The sequence below is a fragment of the Salvia splendens genome, chromosome 11, assembly GCF_004379255.2.
Source record: "Salvia splendens isolate huo1 chromosome 11, SspV2, whole genome shotgun sequence".
NCBI lineage: Eukaryota > Viridiplantae > Streptophyta > Magnoliopsida > Lamiales > Lamiaceae > Salvia > Salvia splendens.
Window position 1 is genome coordinate 28735359 of NC_056042.1, and position 9971 is coordinate 28745329.

Here is a 9971-nt window from a genome sequence, read left to right on the forward strand (position 1 = left end):
AACGACAGAGATAAATTAGCAACGTTGGATAGTCCACCTTATATGCATTATCATTTAACCAATGACTGTAATTTCCCCTAACACCCACCAGGAGAATTTTCATTCCTCAAATGAATCCATATTAAAAATTTCCTTTTTGGAAAACCCCTTTCTTCTGTCACCTATCAGCTCGCAATTTATTCCAATTGTTGTGTTGCATAATGTGAGGCCTCACCTGTTCATGCAACTCTCAAATCTATCTGGCTTGTCGTCTGCATCGCTACTAAATTTCTCTATGATAGGAATAGGTGCCAAGTCGGGTTGCGCCCCGTTAATCAAAATCAGGACCATACTTTGGTTTCCCATGAATTACCTCTTGTGAATCTCAACAAATAAACAAATGATATGCGATAAAATCACCCAAATTAGACCAAAAAGAGAGTAGATGGAAGAGAAGGAAATGAAGAAGGTGTGAATCATCCTTAGGACATTAGAATCTCTTTCTGAAAGAAAATGACTGTCACGACCGCCCTTTAGGGTTAATAAATACGGGCCATCGTGCTTAAAAGGATTTAATAAACGGACGAAGAGAACTAGGGTTTCAATAAAGGTTTTGTCCAATAATTAATATTTAATAAAACAACCAAGAGTTGACATTTTCCAAAAGATGTCAAGTATTCAAATATCCAAACAATTTAAGTTGCAGGCCCAATAAAGGATAAGTGAAAGCAATGTCACATAGGAAACGACCAAGAGAAAGAGTGACGTCATGTGTGAAGACACAACGACACTCATAATTCAAAGATAAACAATTCATTCTCCGATTAACTTGCTCAACACCACCATACTCTCGTCGCCGCTCAACCTGCACATAAAGAAAACACATGCAGGGCTGAGTACTATAAATATACTTAGTGGGCTCTTGGTTGTTTTTAGACCGAAAGACCCAAAATGTGAGAAATAAACCTATTGCTTGTGTGAAAGTACTTTGGGAAAATCATGGGCATGAAGAAGCCACGTGGGAGAACGAGGATAAAATGATGGAATTGTACCCAGAACTCTTTACTTGGGGGTAACAAATTTTGGGACGAAATTTCTGTTGAGGTTGGTAGGATGTAACGCCCCACTTTTTGAACCCTAATTTCGAACCTTAAAGCACTTGCATTTAATGCTTTTAATGTTACGAAGTCCGTGGATTAATTGTCGAGTGGAATTGTTGTTGGATATTTTTCCGTGACCTAATTTTGAGTTAGAATTTTGACTGGGTCAACTCTGTTGATTATGTGACGTGGCTGCTTGAATAATTGATGTGGGGTGAAATAAAATGTTTGTGAATAATTGATGATTTTGTTATGAGAGCTAGAAATTTGTGAAGTAAATCACAATGCGAATTTAAAAATTCCTTTCCGTGAGGAATATTTATTGGACTCAATTATGTGTTTGATTCGATGAATTAAATTGAGTAAATAATATAAAAATCCAGTCCGTGATAAATAAATTGTGGGCTGCATAATTTAATTAAAATACAAAGGACCGTGAATTAAACAATCAAATCCTCTTCCTGTTGACTTGGTCACCAAGTCGATAATTCAATTTAATTAAAGATTTCTCAGAGATTTTCCTCCTCCGTGATGAGGTATTTCTCCTCCGTGATCTGCAAATAAAATATTAAACAAATTCAATTTAATTCAAAAAAAGAGGAAGAATTCAAAATTTTCCCTCAATCCACGATGAAAACCGTTTCCTCCCTCATCCCTAAATCTCTCTCATGTCTATCAACCACCCCTTCCTCTATAATATTCACGCCACAATCATTTTTTTCTCCTATTCATTTTCTGCAACAAGAACAACAACTTCATTCTTTCAACTTCTACTCAAGGTAATCCTATAAATTTTCCTTCTATTTCACATGTTTTGAGATCAACTCACTTGATTTTCCTTCCGGCAGAAACCGAGAAAACCAAATTTAAGAGAGAAGGTCCTATCTCGTTTCGTCCTTGTTTCATTCACATTCAGTTATGCGCTTAAATAAATTTTGGGAATTTATTTGACATCGTGGTGGAAAGTACGAGGAGCCAACGGAGGAATTAGGCGCGTAAGCGGCCGCCAAATAATCGAAAACCGAGAAAAAACGAGATAAATAACTTCACTTAGGATGCATGCATTTTTTATTTATTTATTTGAAAAGCATGTTGATTTATGTATTATCTAAATGTTAAAGGTGAATCATCGCAACTGAATCGTGATACCAAGGGGAAGAAAGTACTTGAGAAGTAAGCAGTCGAGGTGAGCTCTCTTTTAAATAAGGACAATGTCCTAATTATTTTATCGATGGGAATGAAACTATGTTTATCATGCCGTGATTTGATTTTAACGTGCCTATCTGATGTGGCTTTTGCCATTATTATTTAAATCGAATTCGGGTCCTCGTAGGGCCGCAAACCCTACTTGGATTAGTGTACACCTATGGTAGACCGTGTGCTAGCGTACGGGCTGGCCGGTCTAGTGACTTGGTTTGTGGCCACATTCCATGTCATGTATTGGCAGATATGGCTAACGTCTATGGGAAAATGACTGATCAGTCGACTTTTACTATGGGAATTGATTTTGAGTGCCTTGGGCCTTTCTAAAGCTAAACCCCGATGGTTACTTACGTATGGCATGATAAATAATATTTTTATTGAAAATGTTTTCGGCAAGAGCCCACTGAGTTTATTTATAGTACTCAGCCCTGCATGTGTTTTCCCTATGTGCAGGTTGAGCGGCGAAGAGAGTATGGTGGTGTTGAGCAAGTTAATCGGAGAATGAATTGTTTATCTTTGAATTATGAGTGTCGTTGTGTCTTCACACATGGCGTCACTCTTTCTCTTGGTCGTTTCCGCTGTGACATTGCTTTCACTTATCCTTTATTGGGCCTGCAACTTAAATTGTTTTGATATTTGAATACTTGACATCTTTTAGAAAATGTCAACTCTTGGTTGTTTTATTAAATATTAATTGTTGGACAAACCATTTATTGAAACCCTAGTTCTCTTCGTCCGTTTATTAAATCCTTTTAACACGATTGCCCGTATTTATTAACCCTAAAGGGCGGTCGTGACAATGACAATCCTAAAAAACTTTCACTATTGCAAACATTACATTGGCTCCACAAATTGAGCTATACTTAGCTGAAGATGCATACCGACTAATCCTAAGATTAAACAACCATTCAATAATGGAATTGATAAATCTCACAAATGAATGGGTTTTCTCGTAAGAGTCTTACAAAATACTCCCACTACAAAACACTTATATCTTTTAAGGACACAAAATATGAGACGCAATTGTTAGCATTTGAATTTTTTGAAAAATAATCATAATTTTGGACGCAAAAGAAAATGTATCTAAGTTGAGGGCAAATTACCTTAATTTATTGCTTTTTTAGGTAGTTTCTGTTTGTGTCCCCTAATTTTAGTTGAGACGCCAATAATAACGACTATGAAGCATTGGTGGTATAATTTTAGGTATAGATATTTGTATGAACAATATCAACATGTATGCAATTTTATGCAATGCAGAAAAAGAAAAAAAAATACCATAACTTTATTTTTTTTGGTGGAAACATCTTACTGATCTGATTGCGATATAGGAGATGTGTTAGTGCTAAATTGTGTGTCATAACTTGTGTTTCTTATCAAACCATGCAAGAACAGGTCTTACCTTTAGTGATACAGCTTCTTTCATTTGTTCCACACCTGAAGGGTTGCAATCGTTACTTACTTGTAGTAATGGAGCTTCAATTTTTTCCATTATTTTATAGTGGTAGTAGTTACAGTAGATAACTGTCCATCAAGTCGCACTATCATCTTAAATTAAATATACTATATAATAAACAGCCCAAATTTATAAAACACGCCATTTTCATGTCTTACTCATTAATTATTAAACAAGAGCCTTGTTACTACCTAGGATTCATTACATAAGTAATACTCCTTACTACATTTATTTAAGAATAATTGTCCTCGTGTTTTTAATGGTGTGTAATGTAATGAGTTTATTATATTATTTTTTTAAGGTGGTATAATGTTCTCATGCTTAATAATTGTTTTTTATTAAGGTTGTAATTTGCTCGTGTTTTTCATGATAAGTAATATCTTAATTAACATGCATATCCAAGTAGATAACATAAGTAGTAATTTTCCACTATAAAACACAAGGCAATAAGCCAATAACTTATCAACATATCCAAACCTTTTCAAAACAATTAAACGTGAAAAATGGAAACAATCTCCAAACTTGAAATCCTAGCATTATGCTTACTTTCCCTAATCTTCTTCAAACTCAAATCCATCAAGAGAAGGTCGACGGCGCCGCCTCTACCGCCGGTCCAAGGGCCTTCCCTTTCGTCGGCAGCCTCCCGCAAATGCTGAGAAACAAGCCTGTCTCCCGATGGATACTCAATCTCATGCAACAGCTCAACACAGAGATCGCTTGCATCAAACTCGGCAGCGTCCACGTCATTTCCGTCACTTCTCCGGAGCTCTCTAGAGAGTTCTTGAAGAAGCACGACGCCTGCTTCGCATCCCGGCCCGACAACCTCGTGGCCCGCCTCGTCACCGACGGGTACCGCGGGCTGGTCCTCTCGCCCTCCGGCAGTCAGTGGAAGAAAATGAGGAGAGTGATGGCGTCGGAGGTGCTCACCGCGAGTGTGTTCGAGCGGCTCCACACGAAGAGATGCGAAGAGGCCGACCACCTCGTGAGATTTGTCTACAACCAGTGGATGAATCCGGACATCAATGGGGTGGTGAACTTGAGAGAGACAACCCAACATTACTGCGGCAACATGAGCAGGAAAATGGTGTTTGGTGAGAGGTTTTTCGGGCCGGGAATGGATGACGGGGGTTCGGGAATGGAAGAAAGAGAACACGTGGATGGATTGTTCGCGATTCTCTCTTGTCTCTATGCGTTCGGGGTAGCTGATTTTGTACCGTGGTTGGAGTTTTTGGATTTGGATGGACACAAAAGGATTGTGACGAGTGCCCTTAAGAATGTAAGAAAATACCAAGATCCGGCAATCGATAAGAGAATGGAGATGTGGAATCTAGGGCATAAGAGTGAAGAAGATGATATTCTTGATCTTCTTATTAACCTCAAGAACGCAGAAAATGAACCCCTTTTGACCATTCGAGAGATCAAAGCACTCATTTTGGTAAGTATTTGGGTTTCTAGCTACTTATTTTGTTGCGGAGCCTTTGACTGGACCCCAAAATTCATAAAGAGCATAATTTGATATGGGAGTGATGATGGTTTTGCAGGAAATAATGCTTGCAACGGTTGATAATCCATCAAATGCAGCTGAGTGGGCTTTGGCAGAGATGATCAATCAACCAGACCTACTTGCTAAGGCATGTGAAGAATTGGACAATGTTGTAGGTAAGAAGAGGCTAGTCCAGGAATCAGACATTCCTAAACTAAATTATCTCAAGGCTTGTTTGAAAGAGTCATTTAGGCTACATCCATTAGCGCCGTTTAATGTCCCTCACACTTCGACCAAAGATACTGTTGTGGGTGGCTACACGATCCCAGAGAAGAGCTATGTGATCCTAAGTCGTCCCGGCCTAGGGCAGAACCCTAGGATTTGGGATGAGCCTTTCAAGTTCAAGCCCGAGCGGCACATTTTTGATGAACAAACACGAGTCGTGCTTGTTGATCACGACTTGCGCATTTTATCATTTAGTACAGGAAGGCGCGGATGCCCCGGCATCGTGCTTGGTTCTACCATGAGCACTATACTTCTAGCTAGACTCATTCAGGGTTTTAGTTGGAGGCCACCTCTCGGTACAAACAACATTGACTTGGCTGAGTCGAGAGACAACGGTGCATTAGCTAAGCCCTTGATTGCTCACGCAACCCCTCGATTAGACCCACAAGTATATTTTCAATCTATGCAAAGCTAATATTGTATTTTTGTGTTATATTGTATTCCATTGTATTGTATCATTGTAATAACGAAGAATGATGTACTAGTTAATAAGATGCTTTCTTTTAATCCAATATAATCACGTAGAATGATGCAAGTTGTGGATGAATGTATTATCACTACTACGGTCAAAATTTATTTATTGGTTATCTAAGAAGCAACAAATGATTTCACTCTCTTCAACTGAAGTTGGATATATAGTTGCTAATGAAGCCACTTGTGAAGCAGTTTTCTACTAAAACCTTACAAACTTTGACTTCCTAAGTAATCTACTAATCACAATAAGTTATGTGTTAGTATTCGGCCATTGTGGAGACATTACATTCAGAATACTCAAGGTCTAATCTTTGTAGTTGATAGTAATGACTAAATCTAATGATCGAGATCTTGTTGTTGAGGCTAGGGATATGTTGCATATGATATTAACTGAGGCAAACAACTAATTAAACAAGCACTTTTGGGTTTGCTTTCCTTTTCCTTTAAAAAGTGTTTTGAAGTATTACCTAAAAATAATTAAGTTAGTAATCCTTTCACCATCTTCTTGACTTTGTTCGAGGCCTAACAACTTAGAGCCACATCAGTTGCTCCATTTAAAAAATAAATAGCTTTGGTGCACATTTAGGACGGACTAAGAAATGATGTGTTGCCTGTTTTTGCTAACAAAAAGATGAAATCAATATTTTCAATAATTTATACTCCTTCTGTACTTTTATAGTTGAGTCATTTTTTCATTTCGAAAAGTTCTTTCATAGTTGAGTATTTTTCTTACTTTACTCTCTCTTACTCTATTCCGTATACTTTATTTACTTTTTACTTTATTCTCTCTACTTTTTTCACTCTCTTACTCCCTCTGTACTTTTATAGTTGAGTCATTTTTTCATTTCGAAAAGTTCCTTCATAGTTGAGTATTTTTCTTACTTTACTCTCTCTTACTCTATTCCGTATACTTTATTTACTTTTTACTTTATTCTCTCTACTTTTTTCCCTCTCTTATTTTTTTTATCTATTTATTTAACACACCCAACATTCCTTTCTTAAACTCCGTCTCGAAAAGTTTCCCCTCAACTATGAGGAAACGGATGGAGTACTTGTATTCATATAGTCCTAGTCTCCTAGATGCTTCCATGATTTCCATCCCTACTTACAACTTCGCCATAAGTTTGTTTTCCTGCGATAGCCCTTTTTAAATAAAAGATACCAAACTATTTAGTTCTTTCATTCTAATTAAATCATGAGATTGAATTTACTGAATCAATTTATAATTTATACTGAGATACTTAATTAAGGATCTTGATTGAATTCCAATATTTAAATTTCTTTTTCTCTTCTAGAATAGTGAGATTCAACTCACTTGAGACTAACTAAATTGGGAGGTTTGATTTCTCAAAATTAATTAATCATGAGATTAGTTATATTAATTAAGAAGATTAATTATATTTTAATCATGCAATTTCCTTTATTTATTACAAATTATATTTAATTTGAGTAATTGTATTTCTATAGAATGTGTATAGCTTAGGGCACATTTAGTTTAGGCTCTCAAATCTCAATCAACTATTGTAATTCGAGTCCACAATTAATTTAAACTCAAAAGTCAAAATGATGATCATTCACTAGGACAACGTGCTTCTCTTGTTTTCGAATCATTTGACTTTTATTTCTTGATCACCAATTTGTGAGGCTTCTCTCCTCTCCTATCTTGTGTTTGCATGTTACTACCGATAGACTGTTTCCAGATTTTGCAGAATTTGGATAAAACCTCATTGCTACTATTTGGTGATTCTGTCATACCGTTTTCCGTGGCTTGTTTGATGTCAAGCACATGAAGGATTTCATGCTTCATTTTTTTTTTTGGGTTCAATTTTTGCATTTCCACACTATATAGCTTGATAGATTATTTGATTTAACTAAGTATTTGCCACTGCTCCGAGAAATATTTTTCTTTGGGCAAAACCGCGAAAATAGGATATGGTGTTCCTCGACTTCTTTTTAAACTCACAAATTTAGTCAACGCGCGTTTTGTAATTGCGTTTCTGAGTTACGAAAAATGCGTACTCGAATTGCGTTTATGTACATTCCCCTTTCCGATGAATCTGATGGAACACGCTCCGTCGCGGGGTGATTAATAGTCAATATCGAATAAATGGATATTTTAATTTGTCTTCAAAATGAAAATTAAATCACAAATTTAATGATGCAGAGAGAAAATGGGGGTGTCTTTCACCAAGCTTTTCATGCCAAAAAGGAGTTGCGGATTGTTATGGTAGGTCTTGATGATGTCGGTAAGACCACTATACTGTACAAGCTCAAGCTTGGAGAAATAGTCACAACCATCCCCACAGTTGGTATCATTCTTTTCTATTTCATGCTAAATGTCTTCTCTGTTTTTGAGTTTTTAGAGCTTCTCATATTGAATTTATTTTCATTATCTCCAGGATTCAATGTGGAGACAGTCGAATATAAGAACATTAAGTTCACTGTTTGGGATGTTGGCCATGTAGGACGACCTAAGGAATGCTGTGTTGCTTGTTTTTGCTAACAAAAATGATCTTCGAAATGCTATGAGTGTTGCTGAGATAACTGACAAGCTAGGACTTCACTCTCTCCAGCAACGCCAATGGTATACTCTCTCTCTGTTATTCTGTGCTTAGCAGATTATGCTGTTATTTTATATGGAAGACGCCGTGCATATGGGATCTACTACTTCGTCACCTGCCTCAAATATTTAAGGCTCTTCTTGGCATGTATATTGCAGGCACATCCTGAGTACATGTTCCACCTCCGGGGAAGGGCTATACGAGGGGCTGGATTGGCTCTCGGACAACTTCGCTGATAAGGTTTGCATCTTGTTGTTACCCTCAGGTTAATTTTGTACTATTTCTCAACAAGTGTTATTTCATGTTCTTGATTTGTTTCATTTTGGCGACCAACAGGCTTAAGAAAGAAAGATGCTGGATGATTTTTGGTGACTTAAGTGAAGATTTAGACTTTCATTATCATTTGCCACTTCCATTCAAACCAATTATGTAATTGTAGGGGTGTCTCTAATACACAGAAATTATAATTATTTATCTACTACTCATAATATCCATAGATTTTACATTTAGCCTTCTTTTCTTCATTTTATGTGTTTGATTTGTTTGTTTGCTCTCTCTAATTAATTAATGGTCCAAAATCAATTATTAAACTTTAATATTCAAATGTATTCAATATAACTATCACCTCTAGTGTCGATCTTTGCTACCCACCCACTCTTTATTGGTGTTACATTCATCCAGTAATTGCAGCCGCATGCTCCAACGCTATTCTCGCATTCACACAACAGACAAATGCAGTATTTCCATAGTTTCTCAATCTTTTAGTTGAGTTACACATTTTTAATGAGTTGGCTTGGAAAATAACCTCAATCCAAAATAAATTAGCTTCATCTCACAAAAATTAAATATAACCACAAATAGATTTATGTGGCCTTCTTCTTCTCCCTCCTCATTATTATTGTGTTAACATTTTTGTTGTTCGTTGGCCCTATGCTGCTGTTTCTATACATCGACAATTTGGATGCCATTCTCGCATATCACATCTCAATTTGTTGTTTCAATTACATCCACAAAACCATTTCCTTATTTCTCAAACATCTTCTAAATGAAGAAGTCTTTGGTCAAATTTTCACGTAAGTCATGTTTTTTCAATATATGGTCTAATTCCTATTTAGTTTGAATATTGCATGTAGGTGTTTTATTGGATATACATGTCCTGGAGAAATTAATTAGTTGCCATATCTATGAATCAAATGTAGAAAACAAGCTCTAATTAAATTGATGCACAATGAGATTAAATTTATTGTTTCAAAATGATGGTTACTAATTAGTTTATGGGTGTGACACATATGTAGAGAAAACGTGGGGTTGTCCTTCACGAAGCTTTTTAGCCGGCTGTTTGCGAAGAAGGAGATGCGAATTCTTATGGTAGGTCTTGATGCTGCTGGTAAGACCCACCATATTGTTATAAACTCAAGTTGGGAGAAATCGTC

At 36.6% G+C, this 9971-nt stretch overlaps 2 pseudogenes; both read left to right on the plus strand.

The window, feature by feature from the left end:
• The first annotated feature begins 4238 nt into the window (after positions 1 to 4238).
• On the plus strand, positions 4239 to 5982 carry LOC121754738 (annotated as a pseudogene).
• Positions 5983 to 8148: 2166 nt separating this feature from the next.
• On the plus strand, positions 8149 to 8934 carry LOC121755986 (annotated as a pseudogene).
• The last annotated feature ends 1037 nt before the right edge of the window (positions 8935 to 9971 follow it).